Source organism: Puma concolor, chromosome B2, assembly GCF_028749965.1.
Source record: "Puma concolor isolate L17-30 chromosome B2, mPumCon1.1.hap2, whole genome shotgun sequence".
NCBI lineage: Eukaryota > Metazoa > Chordata > Mammalia > Carnivora > Felidae > Puma > Puma concolor.
The window spans coordinates 10,911,986-10,939,072 of record NC_141671.1 but is presented as its reverse complement, the minus strand read 5'-3'; the positions used below and the strand labels follow the sequence as shown (position 1 = coordinate 10,939,072).

General features: G+C 38.3%; 1 long non-coding RNA gene across 1 annotated transcript in view; it reads left to right on the top strand.

The window, feature by feature from the left end:
• The first annotated feature begins 512 nt into the window (after window positions 1-512).
• Window positions 513-27,087, top strand: part of LOC147580722 (uncharacterized) — a 330,825-nt gene continuing 304,250 nt past the window's right edge. The window contains exon 1 of the long non-coding RNA XR_015251034.1: window positions 513-675. This is a non-coding gene — a long non-coding RNA (uncharacterized LOC147580722). The remainder of the gene's footprint in view (window positions 676-27,087) is intronic.

Genomic DNA, 27,087 nt, shown 5'->3' with positions numbered 1-27,087 from the left:
CTAAAACAAAAAGCCAAAATATATAGTTCTCTCTCTCTATTGCATTTGTTGTCTTGAAAATTTGAAAATAAGAAACCAGAGTTTTTATAGCTATCCACCCCCCACCCTTTTCTGAACCAGTTGTAGAAATGATACCTGTAGTAGTTTTAGGCTGGACTAGACAATTAATTTTTAGATGTAAGTTTGGGCATTACATTTTGTATCCAGGGAAAGGAAAAAGAAACCAGAAACTTAAAAGATATTCAGATCAATTAAATGTTAAACATTAAAATTTTGGATCAAAGGAATGAAAACAATGGTGGAGACTTCCAGGCAGCCTAGGAAAACGGCTGTTACTAAATTTGAATGTCTCCGAAAAACTGTACAGATCAACAAGAGAAACAAATACAATGCACATAACCCATAATATCAACCTAACCAGGAGAAAAATAACACTGCCAACTTTAAATTACTTTTAAGTAGAGAAATATACAGACATCCCCCTTGTCTGTGGTTTTGCTTTCTTAGGTTTCAATTGTCTCTGGTCAGTGGCAGTTGGGATGCAGATGATCTTCCCTGTGAGATGTGGTCAGAAGGTCAATATTGATGGTCAGCTATGTCACAACACCTTACATCATTCGCTGCACTGCGTCTCATCACATTGGCATTTCGTCATCTCACATCGTCATAAGAAGGGTGAGTACAGTACAATAAGATGTTCTGAGAGGAAGAGATGGACAATGTTCATATAACTTTGATTACAGAATATGGTTATAATTTTTCTTTTTATTATTGTTAATCTCTGGCTGTGTCTAATTTATAAATTAAACTTTATCATAGGTATGTATATATATTTAAAAAAACAAACAAACCAGTACATACAGAGTTTGGTACTCTTGTTTTCCGGCACATCCACTGAGGTCTTAGAACACATTGCCCACAGATAAGGGGAGGTCCACTGTGCACCAACTGTCAGCAGAATGATCGATTTAAGCCCCTCCCACAAGCCTTTTTGGACAGTGAGCAGTTCCCCAATTCTTCCCCCTCCCACTCCAGCTAGGTACATAAAAGAGAAGAGGAGACAGACGGACCAAGTTTAAACCTGAAAAATGTAAAACCTTCTATAAAACCTCTTGGGTGAAATGAAAAATACAAACAGAAATTATGGAATCTGTAAGAAGTAATGATCATTAGAATATTATATATTAAAATTTATGGGATGCATTTAAAGCAGTTAGGGGAAGCAGTTAGCTTCATAGAGCTAAACACTTTTATCAGTAAAAGTGAAGTAGTGAAAATAAATGAATGAAATTCCCAGCTGAAAAAGTTAGGAAAAAACCAACAAAGTAAATAAAATAAAAAGTAAAAAAAAAAAAGGAACTAACAAAGATAAAAGCCAAAATTAATGACGTGTAGAAAAACAGTAGATCTAAGCTCTAAATAATTTATCAACATTATGTTTTTCAAAAAAAAATTTAACAGTTCACTCAATCAAGGGGAAATGTGAGAAGGACTACATATATATACAGATAAAGTGGTGGTAAGGGGGAAAATAAACATTGAAATAGAAAATTTTAAAAAGTACTGACACTGTTTTTCATACTTTTATAATAAAATAGATGGATAATTAACACAATTTACCAAAATTAGACTCAGAAGACAGTTTAGAAAGACAAATTTCTTACAAGAAATAAAGTTATCAAGAGATGACCTCACATAAAATAACAATACTAAGATAGTTTTGAGTAGAATTTCACCAAACTCACATAGTCTCAATGCTATATTTGTTCCAGTCATAAAAATTGATGAAAAACTTCAAAATTCTTCTTGTAAAGCATTGGTATCTAAATCTAATACAGTACACACACACGTATAAAAACATTTATAAGCCAAAATCACTAATGAATAATGGAAAAACTGAATGTTAGCAAACATAATCTAATACTACATTAAGACGATAATACTATTTAAGAAAATAATGGCATGCCTATGTCACTTAGTATTAGGAAACTCATTAACATCATATACCACATTAATAGATCATTAATAGAAAAAAAATAACTTGTCCTCCATTATGTAATAACTATCTGAAATTTGCTATTTATTTTTCCTTGCTCCAATATAGATTTACTGTATTCATATGTATATATTGTTCACTTTTGCTTTTTAAGAAAGTTTATATGGGGCACCATACTCTGTATGTTTCTCTGCAACTTGCTTTCTAATTCAGTGTTGTTTTTATGATAATCGTCTGTGTTCTATTGTATAGGTCTCTTTCTTTCATTTACGCTGTTGAATAATAATGTTAATGTCTCACAATTTATGCATTTTCTCCTGATTGGTATTTGAATAATTTCTATTTTGTTGCTATTAATATATTTCTACATTTTTTTATATACATGTAAGTAATTTTTATAAGGTATATACAAGGAGTGAATTGTCAGGTGTTAGGGTAAATGCATCTTACTTTGTACTAGATATTGTCCAAATCCTCTCTAAAGTGAGAATAACAATTTTCTTTGCCACCACAAGTGTTTAAAGGAGCAACTTGTTCATATCTTTTCCAGCACTTGGTTTTTGTCAGACTTTTAATATTTTGAATGTAATCTGTGTACAGTGGGCAGGTGCCTGGTCTGGTCTGAAGAATCTCTCATTCAGTGCCCAGGTGGAAATGGCTGGACAACTGGGTTTAGTTGGGACTGTTGATCAGTGTGTCTACATGTGGCTTCTAAAGCCTGGTGGTTTCAGGCCATTTATACTTACGTGGGTCCCTAGAATGAGTGGTCCAAAAGACAGGAAGTAGAAGCTACCATTTTCTTAAGGTTTTGGGAGAGTCGCTTCTGTTGTTTCTGTTAGTCAAAGCACAGAGACTACCCAGATTGAAAGAGAAGGGACATGGGCCTCACTTTTTTATGGGAAGAGAATTAAGGAATCTGCTGCCATCTTTAATCTGCCATAATGAGTTTGGGTGCTGGGCAGCCAAAATCCAAATGTCCTCTAAAAGAAGGTCAATTTTCTCTTCCACTCAAAAATAGAAACACCATGTTGTATTTCCTTTCAAATGCTCTGTCTTGTGTAAACCTTATCTTGTAGGGCCAACCTATCAAGAATCAAACCTTTATACAGGGTCTGATACAGGAATGGGTTGAAGGAGTGGCTGCAACAAAGTTTGGAGTAAGAGGAGTTTATTTATTTAAAATCATTAGAAATTGAGCAAATACTCTGGGTCTTACCACATTTGATTACGTGACTCATTCCTGTCCTGGCCTTGCCACTATGTGACAGTAGAAATCTTACGTAAGTTATCTCTGGGTCACAGGCTTCTTTTTTTTTTTTTAATTTTTTTTTTTATTTATATATGAAATTTATTGTCAAATTGGTTTCCATACAACACCCAGTGCTCATCCCAAAAGGTGCCCTCCTCAGTACCCATCACCCACCCTCTCCTCCCTCCCACCCCCCATCAACCCTTAGTTTGTTCTCAGTTCTCAACAGTCTCTTATGCTTTGGCTCTCTCCCACTCTAACCTCTTTTTTTTTTTTTTTCTTCCCCTCCCCCATGGGTTCCTGTTAAGTTTCTCAGGATCCACATAAGAGTGAAACCATATGGTATCTGTCTTTCTCTGTATGGCTTATTTCACTTAGCATCACACTCTCCAGTTCCATCCACGTTGCTACAAAAGGCCATATTTCATTTTTTCTCATTGCCACGTAGTACTCCATTGTGTATATAAACCACAATTTCTTTATCCATTCATCAGTTGATGGACATTTAGGCTCTTTCCATAATTTGGCTATTGTTGAGAGTGCTGCTATGAACATTGGGGTACAAGTGCCCCTATGCATCAGTACTCCTGGGGTCACAGGCTTCTGATCTGAAAATGTGCTTCTTATTATGTATCCTATCTGCCAGCTGATGTCATGCTGTTGTGAAAATCAATGTGATAAAAGATGTAAAAGCACTCTGAAAATTAAAAGGATACTAGTTTAATTCATTAAATCCTATCAGTAATTTTTACACCATGTATGAAGAGTTTAACTCTGCAGAGGTGAACTACAGTTGACCCTTGAACAACACAGGTTCTGAACTGTGCGGTCCACACATGTGCAGATTTTCAGAGTCTGGTACTGTAAATATATTTTCTGTGTGATTTTCTTAATTTTTTTTCCTCTAACTTTATTGTAGGAATACTATATATAATACATATAATGCATGTATATAACATACAAAATATGTGTTCACAGAACTGTGTTATCAGTAAGGTTTCTGGTCAATAGTAGGCTACTAGAAGTTAAGTTCCTGGGGAATCAAAAGTCCTATGTAGATTTCTGACTGCAGGTGGTGGTGGTGGTGGTGGGGAATCAATGCTCCTAAACTTCCATCATTCGGGGGTCAACTGTGCAGTTTCTTAAACTTTTTTGGCAAATCATACTGCAAGTTTTGCTATGAGATTGTTACCTCCTCAAGGGAAGTATTTGGAAATTGAATGAAGCGAATTATTTTCATTATAGTTGCATGTATTCCTGGTGGCATTTCCCATACACAAAAATAAAATGATCTGTGGACTAAAAAAAAATGTTCTTTTAGTAAGATCATGCTAGCAATCAAATTCCTGTCTTCAGTTTTTAGTAGAATTGACCAAAAAAAAAAAAAAAAGTATAAAAGGGGGTAAAAATTTCTACCTCAACATGAAAACTAGAAAGAGTTGAATGCATATTTCAGTAATTTAGAGAATTCTCATTCTTCCTGTGAGATCACTGGGCTTCTGCAGGCATGTCAGATGAGGGACAATGTAATCAAAGTCCTGCAGTGTGAAGGTGTGAAGACAGACCTGTCACAGGCACACAGAAAGCCAACTTGCTAAACCTTTCTCAAAACATGGGTACACCGGTGAATGGTGCCATGGGCACCAGGTCATGAGCTGGCTTTTTCTTTAATGAACCAAGGCAGAAAGCTGCAAAAGAGAAATTGCTGTTAAAAAAAAAAAAAAAAAAAAAAAAAAAAAAAAGGTGGGTGGGGGATGGTCTGCCCTAAAAAAAATAAAAAAATAAATAAATCACAGGAATGCCTCTTGCTGAAATAGATCTACCACAAGAAACTGGAGACTTTAGAACATTTTATGTTTTCAAACAGGAGTGATATCTACTTAAATTTAGAACACAGACATAAAGGAGGGAAAATGTGAGATTAGGATATCATATTTAAAACTGTAAAGCGTGATTGCTATTTCAAAAGTGGAAATGCAAGTGGCAAATAGATTATACACTGCATAACACATTGAATTAAGGAAGTAGGATGAAAAGTCTGAGATATTTACCTGATAGTCAAAGGAGAAGGATAAATATATGAAAATGAGTTGGGCCAACACGAGATGAAGATTTTTAATTTGGGTATAACAGCAATCCCCAAGAGCTGCTGAACTGGAAAATAATAGAAGGTAACTTTGTCAAAGTGAAGAAAGCTTTGTATCTGGCAATTGATGGGCCCATTGATAGATAACTATACACACACACACACACACATACACACACAAAAGGCTAAGACCTCATCTGTCTAATATTTTTTAAACATAAAGGAAAAAAATTCTTACAAATTTTCAGATGATTCCAATGAATGGTGAATGGGCCCAAATGTACATGTCTCTAGGGCCGGGAACAAGAGTATAAATAAAGGCGCTCATACCCCACATCCAAATACTAGTAAAATAATTAGAATTAGGGAATTAGTAAAATAATTATGTCAGAAATATTCTTGAAAGAGAAGATACTTCATATAAATAAGTAATACATCATGAGCAAAAATCCACCGTCTGTGCTATGGAAGTCATTGTTGGCTGGGAGTAAATGTATGCTGAACTTCTTATCTTTCTAGTAGGTTGGCAAAAGACAGTTTCCTTCTTGATCACTCAAGAACAGAGTTTTAGATATGATTTTACCATCCTAAATTAACCACTAGGAAAATTAAGAGAGATTGGGTGATCAGGGGGAAAAAAAGAACACCACAAAATTAAGAAATAATATACCAAGACAGCTGACATCAGAAGAAAAGAAAAACTTTTAAAAATTAAAAATAAGTATAAACCATGATGTCACCAGTAATACTAAATGCCCCAGGAATGGCAGTATGCATTTGTTAAATGAAGATGCTGAGATTTTAAACCAGTAATAGTAAATGCCCCAGGAATGGCAGTATGCATTTGTTAAATGAAGATGCTGGATTTTAAACTGAGCCTGTTTATAAGAAGTACCTAAAACCAAATAATCTGGTATGTTGCAAATAGAAACAAATGGAGAAAGATATATCGGGAAAAAACAAAAATAAATTAGGCATAACTCTACTTATATGCACTAAAATTGATATTAGTTGTATTTATTTATTTATTTTTTTTTAATTTTTTTTTTTCAACGTTTATTTATTTTTGGGACAGAGAGAGACAGAGCATGAACGGGGGAGGGGCAGAGAGAGAGGGAGACACAGAATCGGAAACAGGCTCCAGGCTCTGAGCCATCAGCCCAGAGCCTGACGCGGGGCTCGAACTCACGGACCGCGAGATCGTGACCTGGCTGAAGTCGGACGCTTAACCGACTGCGCCACCCAGGCGCCCCGATATTAGTTGTATTTAAAGGATGTGAGAATGACTTGGCATTTTTAAACTATTAATATATGCAGTTAGTTGATTGAAAAGGGGAAAGAAAAAGCTTAATGAGCATTTCAATAGGTTCTGAAAGGACTAACACCAGTATGCATTCCTTATTTTTATTTTTGAGAGAGAGAGAAGAGGGGGAGGGATGGAGGGTGGGGCAGAATGCGGGGGGGGGGGGGGGAGGGAGGGGCAGAGAGAGAGGGAGACACAGAATCCCAAGCAGGCTCCAGGCTCTGAGCTGTCAGCATGGAGCCCCACGCGGGGCTCAAACTCAGCAGCTGCGAGATCATGACCTGAACCAAAGTTGGGTGCTTGACCGACTGAGCCACCTTGGCGCCCCTTACATTCCTTATTTTAAAAAAAATCTTAGCAAACTAGGTACCTTGCCCATTAAAAGGACATCCATTTTAAACTAGAAGTCCAGGTGATACATAGTAACGATAATCTTCCAGAGTCCAGTAACCGAGGCAGAGATGCCTGCTCTTATCATTATTATTTTACAGTGTCCTGGAAGTTCTCATTAATGCACTGCGGCAGAAAACCATGAGGATCAGAATATTCAGGGGGAAGGAAAATACAGAATTTTCTCACAATTAAAGGCAGTAGAGCTAGGAGTTTCCAGAAAACAAAAAGTACTGGGGCGCCTGGGTGGCGCAGTCGGTTAAGCGTCCGACTTCAGCCAGGTCACGATCGCGCGGTCCGTGAGCTCGAGCCCCGCGTCAGGCTCTGGGCTGATGGCTCAGAGCCTGGAGCCTGTTTCCGATTCTGTGTCTCCCTCTCTCTCTGCCCCTCCCCCGTTCATGCTCTGTCTCTCTCTGTCCCCCAAAAAATAAATAAACGTTGAAAAAAAAATTAAAAAAAAAAAAAAAAGTACTAATCAAGTTAAAAGATAGCTCAGATATGGGGCCTGATTAAAAACACAGGTTAGTAACCTTCTTATAAACTTCCTAAAAATCATATTCCCAAGAATAGCAAACATATAAAAACAGCTACAAAAGGTAGCTACAACCAAAGTTTACCAAATGACAGATAATTTTAATAAATGGAGTAAAATGTGAAGGCTTATAAAGAAGCAGTTTTCCCCACATTCATTTATCAAGTGAATACTATTCCAACAAAAATCTAAGCATGATTTTAAAAAAAGTTTCTAAAGCTTATTTTGAATAATAAATTAACAAGAATATTTTAAAAGCTTCTGGGCAAAGGGATAATAATTTTCCCCTTTCAGATATTAATGTTTATATATAGATCGAAAACACGAGCTTCTATAACATCGTAATGTAATAAGCTTCAAATTTACTGAAAATCAGAAGAATTTTGGGTTCTTTTACCAGACCTCAGAATGAAGATGCTTTTTCCATAGTTATTGCAGCTATAAATATTGAGCATTGAAAGTCACCTTTAGGAATGAGTCTGTGTATAGTAAAGGAAAGCACAAACCAGGTTCTGAGCACCAGGAATGTTCCCTACATTTTGCATATGAAAGCATCAAGAGTAGGATGAAATTTAAATGAAAAAAAGGGAAAGGTACTTGCACAGTATAGCAAATGATTGATATCATTATATATATCATCGTATTATTAATATACAAAGATCATATACAAATCAATAAAAACAACTTCCCTTTATTTACTTTTTCCCTTTTTTTCTCCCTTTTTGTTCCAGGAGTAGAATTTAGTGATTCCTCACTTATGTATAACACCCTGTGATCATCCCAAGTGTCCTCCTTAATGCCCATCACGCATTTAGCCCATCCCCTTCCCACCCCCCCAGCAACCCTCAGTTTGTTAAGAGTCTCCTATGGTTTCTCTCCCTTTTATTTTTTCTTTCCTCTGTGTTCATCTGTTTGGTTTCTTAAATTACGCGTATTGGTAAAATCATATGGTATTGGTCTTTCTCTGACTTACTTCACTTAGCATAATACGCTGCAGCTCTATCCAGGTTGTTGCAAATGGCAAGATTTTCATTCTTTTTGATCACCGAGTAGTATTACAGTGTGTGTGTGTGTGTGTGTGTGTGTGTGTGTGTGTGTATCAGTTTTTCTTTATCCATTCAGTCCGTGGATAAAAAACAACTCCCTTTTATTTATGTTTTACTTTTTAAGGACTTTATTTTTTAAATGTTTATTTATTTATTTTGAGAGAGAGAGAGAGGAAGTGTGCACGTGTGTGGGAAGGGCAGAGAGAGGGAGAAAGAATCCTAAGCAGGCTCTACGTGGACAGCACATGAACTGTGAGATCATGACCTGAGCTGAAATCAAGATTAGGTAGGACACTTAACCAACTGAGCCACCCAGATGACCCAATAACTTTCTTTTAAAAATAAAATAATCATTTCATCATTTTATATTCATAAGAATAACACATGGTTAAAGAGATCAGTTTTACAAACAGGTCAAATCAAAACAAATATAAATGTTTATAATTTCTTTTTAGAATGTTGAAAATATTAATGTCCAGTGTTGGCAAAATTATGAAGAAATAGACACTTTTTTTGTAAATCGCTTGTGGTAACACATAGGACTGTATTATATATAGATATAGATACATAGATTGAATATCTATATGTATCTCCTTACTATATTTATACTTTTTTTATTTACTTAGTAAATACTTTCTAGGAATTTATTGAAAGGAAAAATAAGAAATGAACACAAAATATTTTTCTTTTAAAAAAGTCTTTATTGACTATTTTAAAATTATAAGAATAAATTCTTGTAACACATAAAATGACATAACACAAAAATGTAGAAGCAAATTGTCTTCCCTTGTCTGCCTTCTGCTTAAGCCTGTCATTTCTCTCTGGAAATCAATTTTAGTGGTCTGGTATATATTTTTCCATACATTTTTGTTGTTCAAATGGATATATAGCATAGAAAGGGATTTTGGTTGATTGATCATTTGTGCTTAAATGGTATTTTATTACACATGTAAGTTATTCTGCAGTGTCCTTTCACTTGTCAATATGTTGTAGAGATTTCTAGAAATCAGTAAAAACAGATCCAACTTGCTTTTCCAATTTCCTTATGTAGACAAAAGCCAACAAATGTTATAATGATAACCTAATGATATCATATCTTATATATGATATCATATACATATATAACATATATTCATATGTATAGCCTTTAAATAAAAGAGTTCATATCTTCTTGTTTTCTCTGTTCATTGTGGAATTATTTAAAATACCAAACAAGTATAAAATAGCCATATAATAATAGCAGAATTACTCTATAAATTTCAGGGAATTTCTGTGATGGATTGCTAGGCAGTCATGAAGAAACTGTGCCTTTTGTTCTGTGTTTTCTTAAATTCTGTATTTGTCTATTTGGCATCCATTCATCACTAGACCAAATAACTATATTTTCTTACTTTCGGTATTTTTGATGCTCTGGCATCTTTGGCCTTTCTGATGGGGGAGATTCTGCCTATCCCCAGGGCAATCTAAGAGCCAATGCTTAGAGATGAAATAAAGAGCTCTGTCGGGAACACACCTTCCATGTACTAACCAACCAGCCCCAAGCTCGTGTCCCCCAGTCACATCCTTCTCAAACTCTCACACACTATGCCAAGATCTCCCTCACCCTAAATCAATGCAGGCTTAGGTACCACTAAGCCGCAGGCAGCTACAGACCATTTCTGTGCCGAAGCTCATGGGAGTTATTTGAATAATTTAGTTCTAAGCTGTTTGCCCCACTCTGTGTACTTTTCCTATAGAAACCCCAACAAAGGTTCTGGCCAAGGCTTTCCCTTCACTCCTGTTTTCTGCTGCCTGACCACCCCTTCACTCTGCATGGCACACAGTGGCCCCCTCTCTGGAAATGAGACAAAACCGTATAAAAATCAACACTCCAGTGTCTAACATGTATTTATGTGTTTGCATACTTAGTAAAAGGATGTTAGAAGGAATTTCACCAAAAATATTAACAGGGATTGTTATGAATGTTATGGTACTGAAGAATATCAGTGTTTTCTTTACATTTTTCTATATTATCCAAAGTTTCAGAAAAGTTTTATAATGAATGAAAATCTGGCCATCTGTGTCTCTGTCTCTACCTACCTGCTATTTTATATTCACAAAACTGAATTAAAACTAGCTTTCTGAATTCCAGAACCTAATTCATATGACAAATTTCCAAACATAAGACTTTTAGAATGGCTTATATACCATGCCATTTGCCATTCTCTTCTTCCTTTTAAATCTGGTTTTATTTTATTTTTTGGTACCATGACTCTGATTTCCCCTTGAATAAAAGGGCAAAGAATGACACATCTCTCCTGGCCCCCACGATATAGAAAAGATACCATTGTGAAAATGATTGGTGTCTGATGGAGTCAGCTAGTTTCCAAAAGAAAAACTCAGTAACAGGATACAATGGAAAGCTCTAATCTAAGAGATTATGACTCAGTCCTTGCCCTCCCTGCAAAACGAAGTCTTTGTAAACTATGACCCATGAATGTTCATGTATGCAGGAAACATTTTCATTTGACTTCTGATTTAGTTTTAAATGAAGCTTAGTGATCTTCGGTTTGTGATGGGGCAGAGCACAGGGCTGAATGGATGCCTGCTGTGGTAAGGGGTTTCTCATTTTAATTTGGACCCATTGAAATAGAAACTAATTGGCTCTCAAACTGGCCAATATCCCATACCCAAAGTGAACACAATCAAACATTTAATGCTACATCGATAACTGAAATGAAAAATTAAAAAAAAAAAAATGTAATGGGCTAACAAATTGTGCCAGATGAAAGAATCTGGGGTAGAGTGGACAGGGGATGTCCTTGTGGTCTCCTGAATTCTAGAAACTGATTCCTTTAAAACCAGAGACCAGGACATTTCTTGTAGCGTTTAAAATGTTAACATAATGCTAGACAATGAGTAATAGCATTCAAGAAATATTAAAGACATGTCAATATCAGTCTAGATGTGAGATGATATTTTACTGAGTTTCCAAAAGACATTTATGCTTCTTAATAAATTTGCTTTTCCATACAGGAACACGGGCATGTGTGTGTGTTTATTTCAATATTTGGTAGTAGAACTAAAGAATAGAGGTAGGAGGAAAAGTTTGGTGATGAATAAAACTTTTACAAGAATTTCTTTCATTTTATTTGAAAAAAAATTTATCCTATGGAAAAAATAAAATCTACCTCAAGTAATCTGTAAACTCTGCTTATAGTGGAATATTTTCTTACATGCCTCAAGTTCTGTATTTCCTTAAAAGTATGATCTGTGATAAGTGTTCTGCATTTGTGAAAAAACTGGAAATAATTTGAATTACAGTATTTATAGGAGTACAAGCCAATTACACAGGAGGGTTAAAGAAAAATCTGTTTCAAAGTTTTTATACAAATATGATCTGTATTAGTAGCACCAAAGAAAAGAAAAATGAGCATGTATTGAAAATATTCATGTAATATCCATAACATTATCCTTATTCAAAATCATACCATCTAAATCACTCAAGTTTTCTATCTAGATATTTTTAAGTGCATCCTTCCAGATGTTTATCCCCTAAAGGGAAAAATATGTGTGTATAAATCTTTACAAATAAATGCAGTCAGCTTTTTTCTTTGGATACAAGTTTTATCTTTCCATTCCTTAAATTCTTTCAAAATACTGAATATTGTCAAGAACTATGAAAGGTCTAAGATTTTACTCTCCTCCCAAGCTAATATGTTAGCCTGCCATAATTTTGTGGATGCTGGCAGAAGACACAAGACCTCTGGGTCAGAGATAAATGACTGTTTATTACTCATTGCAGTCAGTCACCAAACTGGTCAGTTTCCTTTTGCTCCCATGTTCCATGGGGATGAAGCGGATGGACCCAGATGGAGGTCCCCTGAACAGTGAGCTGTGTTCCAGGGGAGGAATCTTGACTCGGGGAATCTGAATCTTTTATAATGGGCAGTAGGCATGTATGCCTTTGCTTTGGAAGGCGATATTATCATACAGGCTAGTAAGCAAACATGCCCTTTGCTCTGGAGGGAGATACAGTCTCTAAATTCCAAGGATATTTGTGCTATAACTCTCTTTTTAAAGGATAGCCTAGAACAAAGGACAGTATTTGCCTCTGCTTGTAAGGTGTGCAGAAAAGCAAGACACACAGAGACCTGTCTTATAACAAGTACGTGACGATTTCCCTTAGGAATGGGTTTCCAAATGAAAGAGGCAGGTTATTTGTTCTAGGAATCCTATGCTAGTCAGCACTAGGGATTGTGTGTTACATACCACAGGTGCCTCCTACTCTCTACCTCCATGAATCACCAAAATTAGAGACCTTGCTGTGCTCAACATGTAGGAATTGTGAAGGGATGTGGTAGGCAGAATTCTAAGATGATTGTCAATGACCCTCACCTTTGTATAGTCTTCTCCCATTGAGTGTAGGTAGGACCTTTGGGTATGATGTGATGTTATATTGCAGAGGGGAGATTATTGGGGTGGTCATGAGATAATCAGATGATTCTTTTAAAAGCAAGAGTAAAAGTAAGAGTTTTCTCTGATCACAGAGGAAGAAGCCAGAGAAAAGTGCTTCCACTGGCCTGGAAGAAAGCAAACATCATGTTGTGAACTGCCTTCAGGGTCTATATGACCTGGAACAGTGGCTAGTTGCTGAGAGCAGCTCCTGACCAACAGCCAGCAAGCAACAGACACCTCCATCTCATAGCAGGAAGACATGAATTCTGCACTAGTCACATAAGATTGGAGGAAGATCCTTAGCTCCACGTGAGAATGTAGCTTGGGCAACGCTGTGATTTCAGTCTGGTGAAAACTAATCAGAGGACGCGGTTGAACTCTGCCTGGACTTTTGAGCTCCAAAACCATGGACTTAATGCATGGGAACTCTTTGAAGCCACTATGAGTGTGTTAATTTATTATTCAGCAGTAAACATCTAATACAAGAGGTGCCTGGGTGGCTCAGTCGGCTTAAGCATCTGACTCTTGATGTTGGCTCAAGTCATAATCCCATGGTCATGGGATCATGCCCTGCATTGGGATCCTCACTGAGCTTGGAGCCTACTCAAGATTCTCTCTCCCTCTCTCTCTCGCCCTCTACCTCACTCGTGTGTGCACTCTCTCTCTCTCTCAAAAAACAAAAACAACACCCCAAACCCCGAGAAACAAAACCTAATACAAGAGAGAAACAATGTAGAGAATCCTATTTGCCTGCTGCTTCATTGAATATTTCCTATAAACTAAGATAGCTGCTCTAATCAACTATTATATTACAGTCCTTTTTGTAAATCTGCTCTTAAGTTCTAAATTGCAGATTCTTAACCAATTTAAAATGAAACTACCATTTATTGGGCTTCTACTATGTTCTAAGCTCTTACATTATGCCTTTCATACATGATCTCATTTAAGAAAATGCAATTTTGAGGGTTAAGTCCCTTAATCAGAATAAGACAAACATGAGCTGTGATGTTGGGATTCCAACCTGGTGACGTCTGACTTCAAATCTTACTTTCATGTGCTGCATGCTATTACCTCTCAACACTGAAAAAAACATAGTATGTATTACTCCTAATTACCAATATCCAGTACTGCTCAACTTCAAAGTACAAGGGGAGTTGAATGTCCTGCACTCTTGAAGTTAAGTGTGCTCACGGAACTCGCGTTGGACAGTGAAATGTGAATGTAAGCGACAGACATCACTTCTGGGCCAAAGCGCTTAATTTGCCTGGGCTGGACTCTGCAACTCTCTCTTTTCCTGCCAGAACAGTCCTGGAAGTCAAGAGTTAAGACGGAGGAGTGGCTCACATAAGCAGAGTTTGTCATACTGGACATGTCATGTGAGCAAGAAATAAACATTTGTTGTTTTGAGCCACTGAGAGTTTGAAGCTGTATTGTTACCACAGTATAACCTAGATTTTTTCTCGCTAGTATGATCATCTGAATCAAGGCTATAACCAACAGCGCTTACAATTCTTATTGGTAAATTTAGATTATTTTAGGCACGAATACCCATCTTATGCACTATGCTTTATACTGGTCTGCTTGCTGGTCTTCAAATGTTTGTTGCTTTCCCAGACCGCAGGACCTTTGAACCTGTTGTTCTCTCTGCTTGAAATTGGAAAGAGTTCATGGTGGGTGGTTAAGAATGGGCTGTGGATTCAGGTTAGTCTAGTTTGGCATCTGGAAACCTCTACTTCCTCTCTATCCTGCCATAGGCGAGTGACTTAATGTCTTTTTCTCCCATCTCCTTTTCTATAAAATAAGATGATGATAATGCATCTGTTATGGGGCAGCAGTGAACATTAAATGAAAAATAAAGGTGAAACATTAGGATAGCATTGTTATTATTACTATTATTATTAAAAATTCCATTCACATATTGTCTCTTCCAGGAAGCCTTCCTGATTCTTCCAGGTTTGATTAGGTAGCCCTTTATGGTGCCACTGTAACAGATTGTCGAGACTGTTGCGAAACTATGCCAGATACTTGCCTGTCTCCTTTTCTCTAATGTCAGCACCTGAAAAATACCAATTAAAAATAAAACAATGTGTTCCTAGCACCTAGTAGTCAATAAGTGTTTTCTGAATGACTAAGGGACTTGAGTCAATATCTATGGGCCAAAGCTAGTAATTACTAAGAAAATAATTATAAGCCTCAAGTAAAATTAATCTGATAAGCACATGAATTCAGTGGTTTTTTTTTTTAACTAACTTGACTGATTGAAACTTCATTTTCCTAGGGTTATGTTACACTGGATATAATTTACAAGAATTGATCTCTGTTTTGGGGCGCCTAGGTGGCTCATCTGATTAAGTGTCTGACTCTTGATTTCCTCTCAGGTGTGCTGGGAGTAGAGCCTGTTTGGGATTCTCTGTCTCCCTCTGCCCCTGTCCCTCACTTGCTTGTGAGCTCGCTCTCTCTCTCAAAAAAAAAAAAAAAAAAAAAAAAAAAAACCCAAAACAAATTGAGCTCATTTTTTATTTTCTCAAATTCCTGAAGGAGTGAGGGTTATGTTTTAAATATAAATAGTTTGAAATATAGATGGTCATTCTGGCATTTGCAAACCTGACTTGTGTTTAGGGAGGTACCCCACCCATCACACTTGCTAATAAATGTCAAACAGTTGGCATTACTATTAGTGAAACCCCAAATTACTGTAAAGCAGAAATAAGGCTTAAATGCATCATCTTTATTCTCTAAAATCATATTTTTGCTAATGTCCAATTTGTTCTCACGGATCAATGTAGACATTTAGTAAAACTGACCCCTTTAGCTTAATGAGAAAGAAAATCTCCCATTTTTGGGCTTGATAAGGTTGTAATTTCTCAAAACATCTGAAATTTTTTTGATAGTTGTGTCTGGCTCTAAAGCCTGTGACTTCCCTTCTGGTGTGAGCATATTTTAGTCAACATTGCCTCCCCCGCGAAGCTAACTTTTCCAACAATAATCTTCCAAGCTACAGGTTTTTTAGTATGGAAATGGATTTCACCCTGGATATTAAACCTCTATCATGCTAAATTTGGGAGAATTTTTCATTAATGGTTTTAAGGGTGGAACTGTCTTGCCTACTGTCGGATCCCTGCATATAATACACCCCGCTCTCCAAGAGGAAGAGATTTTTTTTTTTGATCAGGGACTGCTACTGGGCAGAGTATGAGGCTCATTTTTTCATGCTTGAGCAAGATGAAGGTTCTTAGCGAAGATAATTAGGTTTTACTCTTCAGTATGGAAAGACATAGAAGTGAGTAAATAGGAGGACAGACAGGAGGAATAAGAAGAGGTTCATGTCATTATATATATAACTTGTACAGAACAAGAGATGATGATATAGCTCCCTAGAAACTTAAACTTAGGAAACAAAATGGGTGTTCCCTACCAGCACCTTTAGTCCAGTGCCTAATGGGAACTGCCTAATGGTAAACTAGTCAGGGTGCTTTGCGTTTCAAAGTAACATAATGTCTGAGCATTAAAGACAAAGGTGGGGGTGACTTGGTGGCTCAGTTGGTCAAACATCCCACTTCGGCTCAGGTCATAATCTCACAGTCCATGACTTCAAGCCCCGCCTCAGGCTCTGTGCTGACAGCTCAGAGCCTGGAATTGGCTTCAGATTTTGTGTCTCCCTCTCTTTCTAACCCCCCCGACCCGCCCCCCCCAATATAAACAAACATTGAAAAAAAGCCAAAGGTGGACGGAGGGTCAATCTTCATGATTGTCCCCTCGAATCTGAATGCCCTTTGAGTTTCCCTTTAGTCCCAGGAACAGGAGCTCAGCCAAGACTGAGACCAGGAGATGCCACCGTGCCCAGGTGCATTTGTGAGAAGGAGGCACACGTGGTCACATTCTCATTTTACCTGTAGGCAGGAAGGAATCCTCAGTGCTGCCTCTTTGGCTGCCCTTTCTTGGCGGGGGGGGGGGGGGGGGGGGGGGGGGGGAGGAAGAGATCTGGACATGAAAAATACCTCTGGTAGCTGCTTTTCTTTTCCTTCTGTTACATCTTTGCCTGTGATTCCTGGTGCAGAATCAGCTACAACTGGCAGTGCATGAGCTTGGTTCCATGCCTCAAGATGTCATAAAGCTAATGGACCTAATTAATTTTGCCCCTTTTCAAAGTATCCCCTTGGCTAACTGGTTAAGGAGGCTTCTAGTCCTATGGCAGAAAGCGATCCTTTGCTAATTGGACAAGATGGAGGCCAATGAGTGTGTTTCAGGAGGAAGAACTGGAAGGGACTGAGCTCCACGTTGGTACAGCTGGAGAAAAGGGCACTTGAGCTGGGCACTGGAGCTGCTCTCCTGGACCCTCGAATCCCTCGCACAAGGGTGGACAGTGAAGGTTTCATGCCTACCGCGGTGTGGAGAAACGATGGCTCAGGTCGGTGTTCTGTTGGGGAAATGTAGGGTTGAAAACACGAGGATCGACCTTCCGGCTTTCTCTGAATTTCTCTTTTCTCTTACCTGACATTCATGATATGCGTGCCAAAAGTCGACAAAAGAATGCATGAGGGGCATTGGCAGTTGCCAATAAGACTTCAGCTCCTGCTATAGCCTTTATGGCACAATCACATTTAAAAAATCCAATTAAAACAATAAATAAAAAGCTAATCCTAAATTTTATATTTTAGGTTGTATTGTTTTCCTTTCCAAAGCATCTGAATTGCTAGAAAATCTGTGAGCAAATCATTGGATCTGTCGACAAAACAAAACAGTAGTCACTACTCCCCACCCCCTACCCCCTTTTGTGTTAAATATGCAGAGGACCCAGTATGGTATGTCTCTGGTTTGTACGTTCTATCACCATTGATATGCCACTTATCAGTGCAAGGAAAAGCAATTTTCCATTTCTAAGCTTTTTTGTTAAAAAAAAAAGTTAAGAAAGTTAAGTTCCACAAAATGTTCCCTTAATGTTTGTGTCTAAGAGCTGCTGTTAAAACATAGTTTGCATGAACAAAGCAGATATATTGAAAAATATATTAACATGCCATGTCTATTTAGCATTTATAATTTAAAAATTTTTTCTGTAAATAATTCTAGGATTGATCAAATGGTGAGGTGGGACTAGTCATTGTTTGGTCTTTGTTTTTACTCATAAGCCTGTGTCTTCATTTTCTTAACCTAATTACCATTCTTTAATTTCTCTGATTTCCCTTCTGCAGTATTTTTAGTTTACTTTTTTCTTTTGGCTTTCTTGTCTATATTCTTTCCTTTCTCCCCTTTTTTTCTTCTTTTTCATTTTCTAATTTCTTTTTTCCCCTGTTTTTTTTTTTTCTTGCTGCCTCTCTCCTTTGTTAGATCTTAAAAGAATAAAGAAATAAATTATGTCCACCAGAGGGCAGTCTGATCACACACACACCCACACACACCCACACCCACACCCACACCACACACACACACACACACACACACACACACACACACACACACACTTCCTCCTTTTTCTCTGTTTTTTTTTCCAACTCCCTTCCTGGAAGAATATGATGCTTCACACAGTAGGTGGTAAAAAAAAAACAAAACAAAACACCCTTTCATTTATAAACTCCTTTCATTATTGCTTGTTTGTGGGTATGTATGTAGTCTCAGGGATTTGATCTGTGAAAATTGGAACTGTCTACCTTAGGTGTGTATAAGAAGCATATAGACCCATACTCTGACAGCCTGAAGGAAACTACAAAATTACTTCGGCTTGTCTCAGAAGATACCAAAATACTAGGTGAAAATGAAAACTTGGGCTATGAGATTTTGGATGTCAGGGACGTGGAAAGTCAGACTCATTTCTAGAATGAAATATATGTGACTGTAGCATCCAAGATTTGTTACGCTCTATTAAAATTTGCATCAGCTCTATTTTTCTATATCTAAGCTGGAAACATATAGGACTTAATATAATGTTGAACAGCCAATTTGTGATCCTCTTTATACAGAGAGCACAGAGTTGAATCCTGATTAATGCAACAACCTTTGAAAGCATGGATCCCTAAGACACTGCAGACTGGCTTAATATGAAGTGATTTATAGCATTTTCCAGGGCTGGTTCTGTTCTTGCTGCCATCAGTTTACTCAGTTTACTCCTCTATAAATGAAAATACTTTTGACTATAGTCCTAGAAGCTCTCTGTACGTTCCCTATGTAAGTGGAGGAGAGTCATTCTCAGAAAAGAAAGTGCTTGAACTTTTCTTCTTTCCCACCTTCCTTACCTGCACATAGGTTGTTACCTTAGAGTGCCACTCTGGCCCCTTCAAAAGGTTTGGGTGAAGAAAAGGAATTTTCTACATAGAAACTTAGTGATTTTTGATCTGAGGTATCCGAGGTGTGGGAGAAAGTCTGTTTTAATTTTATTGTCTAAGGTAACGAGAGAGAAAATGAGGTACTCCGTGAAGACTCTAAAAACAAGGAGTAATCCACCGAAGTGCTGAAATTCTTGGGACAGAAAGGAGAAGAAAGATTCATGGTTAGGCTTTCCGTTTCCAAAATCTTGAGCCATGCCTTATGTGGACAAGGACACAGACCTACGTGTCTGGGTCAGCAGATTTAAGTATTTATTGTCTCTGTGGTGTTAGAAGCAGCCTGAAACTTTTATGAAAACTTTGAACGGGGACTTCAATTTTTACTAATGTTTCTGCTTCTCATTGTCTGGCTTCATATGGGCTAGTTGGGTCTAAAGGAGAAAAAAATGTGATTGGAGAAAACCTTATTGCCTCCAAACAAACATTTCTAGAAATAGTATCAGACCTAAACCAACTAGTTAGAACCATGTCCTTACATGCACTGTTTTGCCAATACTGGTTCAAGATACCTGCTACAGACACCATGTCACCATGGAGCCAGGCTTTGGCCAACCGTCTGTTATGTAATCAGTATGAACGAGGAAATGGATCGGAAACTCTCAACAAATTTGATGTTGTAGTAGGGATTCAGAATTCATTAGTTGCAGAATACTATTGACTCAGTCGCACTGGACATTCCAATTCAGGTCAAATAAAGTGGATGGAGAAAGTGTGGATTTCAAGGGATTTTTCAGTTGAATTCAAATGTAATGATCTCCCAGCACTCTTTTCGAGGATTTCAGTTTCTGCCATAGAAATAATTTCTTAAAGCCTTGATCTTTCTGTAGTTCAGAATGTGACCTTTTTAACGCGTAACTTATCCTAGGGGTATCAGCGGTATTTTGGAATGTGCAGTGCAGTTCTGTAGTTTTGCTTCCATGAACACTGAAGAGAGGCAAGCAAAAGATCTTTTCACTTTGGTGCTAATCCAGAAGAAGAAACAAAAGTTTCCCAAGAGCATGAACTCAGAATTTAAAAAGTTCATTTCTAACCTGAATACCAGGCAGTAACATGCTGACTCAGCAGAAAATAGAAAATTAGAAAATAGAAGTAGAAATAGAATAGAAACTTAGAAAAGAATACAAGGAATAGAAGAATAGAAAACTCCATGTCATTAAACCTTTTTAAAAAATTATTTATTTATATTTTTTGAGAGAGAGAGAGAGAGAGTGAGCAAGCTAGCAGGGTAGGGACAGAGAAAGAGGGATACACAGAAGCTGAAGTAGACACCAGGCTCTGACCTGTCAGCGCAGAGCCCAATGCAGGGCTCGAACCCATGAACCACAAGATTATAGCCTGAGCTGAAGTTGGATGCTTAACTCACTGAGCCACCCAGGTGCCCATCATGAACTGTTAAAGTAAAAGGGAGCCAGATTTTTTTTTTTTTTTCAACGTTTCTTTATTTTTGGAACAGAGAGAGACAGAGCATGAACGGGGGAGGGGCAGAGAGAGAGGGAGACACAGAATCAGAAACAGGCTCCAGTCTCCGAGCCATCAGCCCAGAGCCTGACGCGGGGCTCGAACTCACGGACCGCAAGATCGTGACCTGGCTGAAGTCGGACGCTTAACCAACTGCGCCACCCAGGCGCCCCAGGGAGCCAGATTTTTAAGTGGCTTTCCATATATTACAGATACGTAACTGAAGTCTGCATATGTTAAAATTAGTTGTTCCATAGTCAAAAGGCTAATGTATAATACTTAGCTTCGTATGGTTTTTTAGATAAAACAAGGGCTAGAATACACAACTAAACTGTAACATACATACTTCACTACTTCAAGGACTTACCAGGTCACTGTTTCATGAAGTGTAGTCTACAGTGGATTGTCCTTTATCACATATAAAGACAAAGTTTCTCAGGTACAGAGGCAGACATCACAGGCATGCTCTAAGCAAAGAGGTGCCCTTTTTACTCTACGATACACTTTTTATAAAAATTCTTGCACGAAAGAATTTCACCAAAACTATTTCAGTTTAGGTGATTCAATAAAATAATGTTAATGCACATAAAATTTCACGCTAACGTTCTAAGAATCAACTTAGGTGATCACGTATAAAACCGTCTTTGTTTGAGAAGGCAAGGGTTGATTATTTCTTTTGGGCTCTACAGCTACTCTGGGGTGGTGTCTACGGGAACGTTGTCCTCCGAATATGGTGCTCTTCCCCCACTAGCAGTGGCAGCATCACCCGGGAACTTGCTAGAAAGACAAATTGTCCAGTCCACCCCGGACCTACCGAGTCAGAAACTTGAAGGAGGGGAGGTGGGAGCCCACAATGCGTGTTTCCCCAGTGCTCCAGGTGATGGTGAAGTTCACTGAAGTTTGCTCACCACTGCTCTGGGGGAACACGGCATTGGTTTATGAGAACAGGGGTCTGCTGCCTTTAATAAATTAAACACTTCTCCTGAACGTATCTGGGTAGAATGATTTTGTGGAGGTTCAGACCCTTCTCTCTTTATAAGAGACGAGTATGAGAAGTATGAAGACGTTTTTCTTTTCAGGTTTAATTCCTTCCTTTCATTCCTTTCTTTGCTCCGATCGCTTGTTTACAGCTTCTTTGTCAGAGCACAGACACGCTGGGCTGTGTAGCTACCAGCACACGTTTGTTAGTGTCTTTCCTGGCCGCATCCCCGTGGCTTGTCTAGCAGAAACCGTGGTTCTCTGACCGGTCCTGCTACACACAGCTCTGAGCAAGTCACGACTGTATTGTTCCGAGAAGCCCCGCAAAGCCTTCGCCCAGAGTCCGGTGTCATCAAACTCCACGACTGGAATGTTCAACATTTCTTCTAATTAATGATGGGAAGTGTACAAAGCCTTCCTTGGGCTTCTGGAAGACGGCAATAATGAAGCACGGAAGAAAGAGTCAAGGGACTGGGGCTAATTAAAATGCAGCAGGTTATAGAAGTAAAGGTAACTGCGTTTCGCTCTGCCGCGTCTCCGGTAATCAGCAGTCCCCAGGTCCCCCGTGCTAATTGACAGGAGATGCGGCGCTCCTGAGTGTGCACACAGCACACGGTAATGGAGTCGGCCCAAGCAGCTCTTCCTGCCTGGCATGTCTCATTATCGACCTTGAACTGGCAAAGGTCAGAGGACGGTGCTGCTTTCATCAACATGACAGGTGTCTGAGGAGCTTCTCTCTGTAGCCTCATAATTTGGCAGTTGTCTTATCCTGTACATGAATTAGTGTCCTGATGCTCGAGGTAGGCTGGATGAAAAGAAGGTCGGCTCTGGGTAGGATTGTGGCTCCCGGCGTCTGTGTTAGCCCCATCGCTAACCGAGTCTGGGAGGAGTGTGGCACAGGGGTGGTGCTTTTTCTTCCCCAGAGGAAGAATGAGTCTGTACACAGTCATTACATCCAAACAGCATTTTCCTAGAAAACTGTTCTGTCTGGAAAAATATTTCACCGAGGTATTAACATTCACGAGTCAACTTCTTTCTACCAAGTAGACATTGACATCTGACACTTTTCTGGTGTGGGCTTAATGATAATGATAATGGATGTTCTTGGAGAAAACTTAAAATCAATTAGTAGTATCTCCTGAGTATCCCTCACATGCTGAAAATGATTACAGACACGATGGGGACAGGGTGCAAAAGAGACAGAAGGTGGTACCCCGCAGCACCTATGTGACACCCACCAAGATATGCCCAGTGTAAATACTTTTAAAAAACCCATATTCAAAGGCACATGGCTTTACGTAAGCATCTGTTCATGTAAAGGGAACGGTGAAACCAGCATTCTCAATTTTCAGAGCTCTGAGAACACTTAGAAGCAACACAAAAATGGAATACCGTATTGTGGGTGAGCCGTAGGCCAGAGTGAATCGGAAGGGTACGTGAATGAGAAAAGATCCCTTAATTAGAGAAAGAACTGTGCACTGCCAAAGTTTTTCTTTTGACCCCAAAACAATAAATTTTATTTATTTTTTATTATTTAACTTAAAAATTTATTATTGAAATATAACTGACGTAGTGTTATACTAGCTTAATGTATATAGAATAGGGACTCAACAATTATGCGTATTACACAATGCTCACCGTAAGTGTAGTTTGTCACCACAAAGTTATTACAATGTTATTGACTGTATTCCCTATGCTGTACGTTTCATCCCTGTGACTTACTTATTGCCCAACTGGAAGTTTTACCTGTTCATCCCCTTCATCTATTTTGCCCATTTCCCTGCCCCCTCCCCTCTGGTAATCACCAACTTGTTCCCTGTATTGGAGTCTGTGTCTGTTTTGTTTGTTTTGGTTTTAGATTCCACAGATAAGTGAAATCATATGGTAGTTGTCTTTCTGTCTTATCTCACTTAGCACAATGGCTTCTAGGTCTGTCCATGTTGTTGCAAATGGCAGGATCTCATTCTTTCTTATGGCTGGGTAATATTCCACTGTACTTACATACGACATCTTCTTTTAATTTATCCATATTTATCCATGGACACTTGGGTTGCTCCCATATCTTGGCTGTTGTAAATAATGCTGCAATAAGCAAAGGGGTGCAACATCTCTTTTTGAGTTAGTGTTTTCACTGCACTGCTGGGTTGTGATCCAGTTTTTCCAGAAGAGGAAAAAGAGAGATGGGGGAAGAATAAGGAGGATAATTTCTATCAGAGACAAAATCCTGATACTGAAGAAAAAATAAAATATTTTTAATTTTCCATTGTCATCAAATATTCTTTCTTCCCTTGTCACTTGCAAAATTCCCACGCAATCTAAAATCCCACTATGTAATTAACCACTTTGTGGTAGTACTTTTTAGCCTAACCCAAGGAGCTAAGTTGAGTGTTCCTTTTCTGCCAGTTCTCTACCTTGTATTTTAAATCTCACCTATATTGTAGTGAGTTGTAATTATTTGTTCCAATGTTTATACCATGTGATCAAGCTTGGTGTAACGTAACATATCATGGTAAAGTTGGAGATAGAGTGTAGATTTTGGAAAAAGGTGATGTGACACAGAAATTAGATCTCTATTTTGCACTGTTATCCTTGAGTAATTTATTTAGTGTCCCTCAGCTTCAGTTTCCTCACCTGAAAAATGGGAATAATATCTAACTCATAGTGAGATTGTGAGGATTACCGAAAACAGTGTATCCAGATTGTGAGTAGATGCCAGTTCTGCTCTTATCTTCTATCTTCTCCCACCTAGAATATTTAAAACCCAGGAGGACAGAAATGAGGTCATACTCCTCTCTATAGCCTGATTATTCAATACTGCATTTGGCATAAATAGCATTCAATGAAAGTTCATTGAATTAATCAGGTTGCCTAAAACCTTCATGTGGATTGATTGCATTATTCAAATTGACTCCGATATATAATTTATGGACTTGGAAGAACTTATTCTCGGCATTATCTGTTGTTTCTCTTAATGTTTCTCTTTACCTTATGTATGCTTGAGGGAGTTTTATGACATTTCAGCTGTGGTTAGCTGAAATTATCCTGAAAATACGTTTTTATTTTTTATTTTTTTTTAATTTTTAACATTTGTTTATTTTTGAGAGAGAGAGAGAGAGAGAGAGAGAGAGAGTGAGTAGGGGCAGAAAGAGAGAGGGACACCCGGAATCCGAACCAGGCTCCAGGCTCCGAGCTTTCAGCACAGAGCCTGATGCGAGGCTCAAACTCACAAACTGGGAGATCATGACCTGAGCCGAAGTTGGTTGCTCAATCAACTGAATCACCCAGGTGACCCTGAAAATACATGTTTTTAAAAAAATATGGATAAATCAAATTCATACTAATGTATCTAAGACCAAAGCAGAATACTTGCTCCAAGGTTTTCTATTCTTAAGTTTAAAGATAGCTATTATGATTACTAAAATATATACGTGTTTCTGTGAGATATTATGGAAATATGGGTATTCTATCAGGATACCCATTATGCAGGAACCATATACTTGCTCTATTGCTGTTTGCATGCTTGGGACATTTCTTTTTTTTTTCTTTTTTTAATAGTTTTTTTGTTGTTTTTAAGTTTCTTTTTATTCATTTTGAGAGAAAGATAGAAAGCAAGGAGGGGAGGAACAGAGAGAGAGGGAGACAGAATCCCAAGCAGGTTCCACAACGTCAGCACAGAGCCCGATGTGGGGCTCAAACTCGTGAACCATGAATCATGACTGGAGTCGAAGCCAAGAGTTGGACACTTAACTGACCGAGCCACCCAGGCACCCCATGGGACATTTCTAAAACATTTTTTCTGAAATAATATTCAAAGCTTATGTAATATTTATAATTTTTTATTGTAAAATATACATGCCATAGCCTGAATGTTTGTGCCCCACCCCCAACCTCCAATTCATATGTTCAAACCTAATCCTCAGGGTGATGGAATTTGGAGATGGGGGTCTTTGAGAGGTGACTAGGTCATGAAAGTGGAGTTCTCATGAATGGGATTACTGCCCTTAGAAACCTCACAGAGCTCCCTCGCCCCTCCCTCCATGTGAGAACACAGCCAGGAGACCTGTTGTGCCTTGATTTTGGACTTCCCAATCTCCAGAATTGTGAACATAAATTTCTGTTGTTTATAAGCCATTTAGTCCATGGCATTCTACTATAGCAGCCAGAACTGAGAAAATAAATAACCATCTTAGCCATTTTTAAGCGTACAGTTAAGTGGCATTAACTATATTCACATTGCTTTGCAACCATCATGCCTATCCATCGCCAGAAATTTTTCCATCTTGCACAACTGAAATTCTGTACCATGAAACAATAATCTCCATCCTCCTTCCCCTCAGCATCTGATAACCTTTAATCTGCTTTCTGTCTCTATGAATTTTATTACTCTAGATATTTCATAGAGGTAGAATCATGCAGTCTTTTTTGTGACTGGCTTATTTCACTTAGCATAATGTCCTCAAGTTTCCTCCATATTAAAATACATGTCCGAACTTCTTCCCTTTCTAAGGCTGAATATTGCTCTATTGTGTGTATATATCACATTTTGTTTATCCATTTATTCATTGATGGACACTTGGGATACATGGACCTTTTGGCTATTTTGGTTAATGCTGCTATGAGATGAATTTACAAATATTCTGGAGTCTGTGCTGTCACATTTTTGAGGTATATATCTAGAAGTGGAATTGCTAGATCATAGAGTAGTTCTATTTTGACTTTGTCGAGGCACCTGCATACTATTTTCCTTGAAGGTTAGCCATTTTACATTTCTACCAGCAGTGCACAAGCGTTCCAAGCAATGTTTCTACATCCTTGCCAGTACTTGTTATTTTCTGTTTTTTTTTTTTTTTATAGTAGTCATCCTCAGGAATATGGCGGAGATTGCATTAATATTCCTGTGATTATCTTTAGTGATCTTTATCCTTTGAAGGGAGATTTGATGATTGCAACAAGTGGTCGATCACTTGTAGCCAACTCTCTGGATAATATCATGCCAGGATATGACTATGAAGTAATGAGACCTTAAAAAGTACAACTCATAGCTTCTTTAGCAAGAGTCCAAAGTCCTTCAGATCATGCTTCCTTCTTGCCCACCTACTTGTCTCCATTGCTGCTCTTATTCCTGATGAATTCCTGCTCAAAGCCATTAGGAAGGGCTGAAAGAGAGGCAGACATCCATGTCTGGGGGCATTGGGGTGTGGCGCCCTGGCATGAGTGTCAGAGCCTGAGTGTGGTGAGGAGTGCACCATGTAAGGAGTGTGACTGAAGTGGCAGCCCAGTGTAGGACAGTGTCAT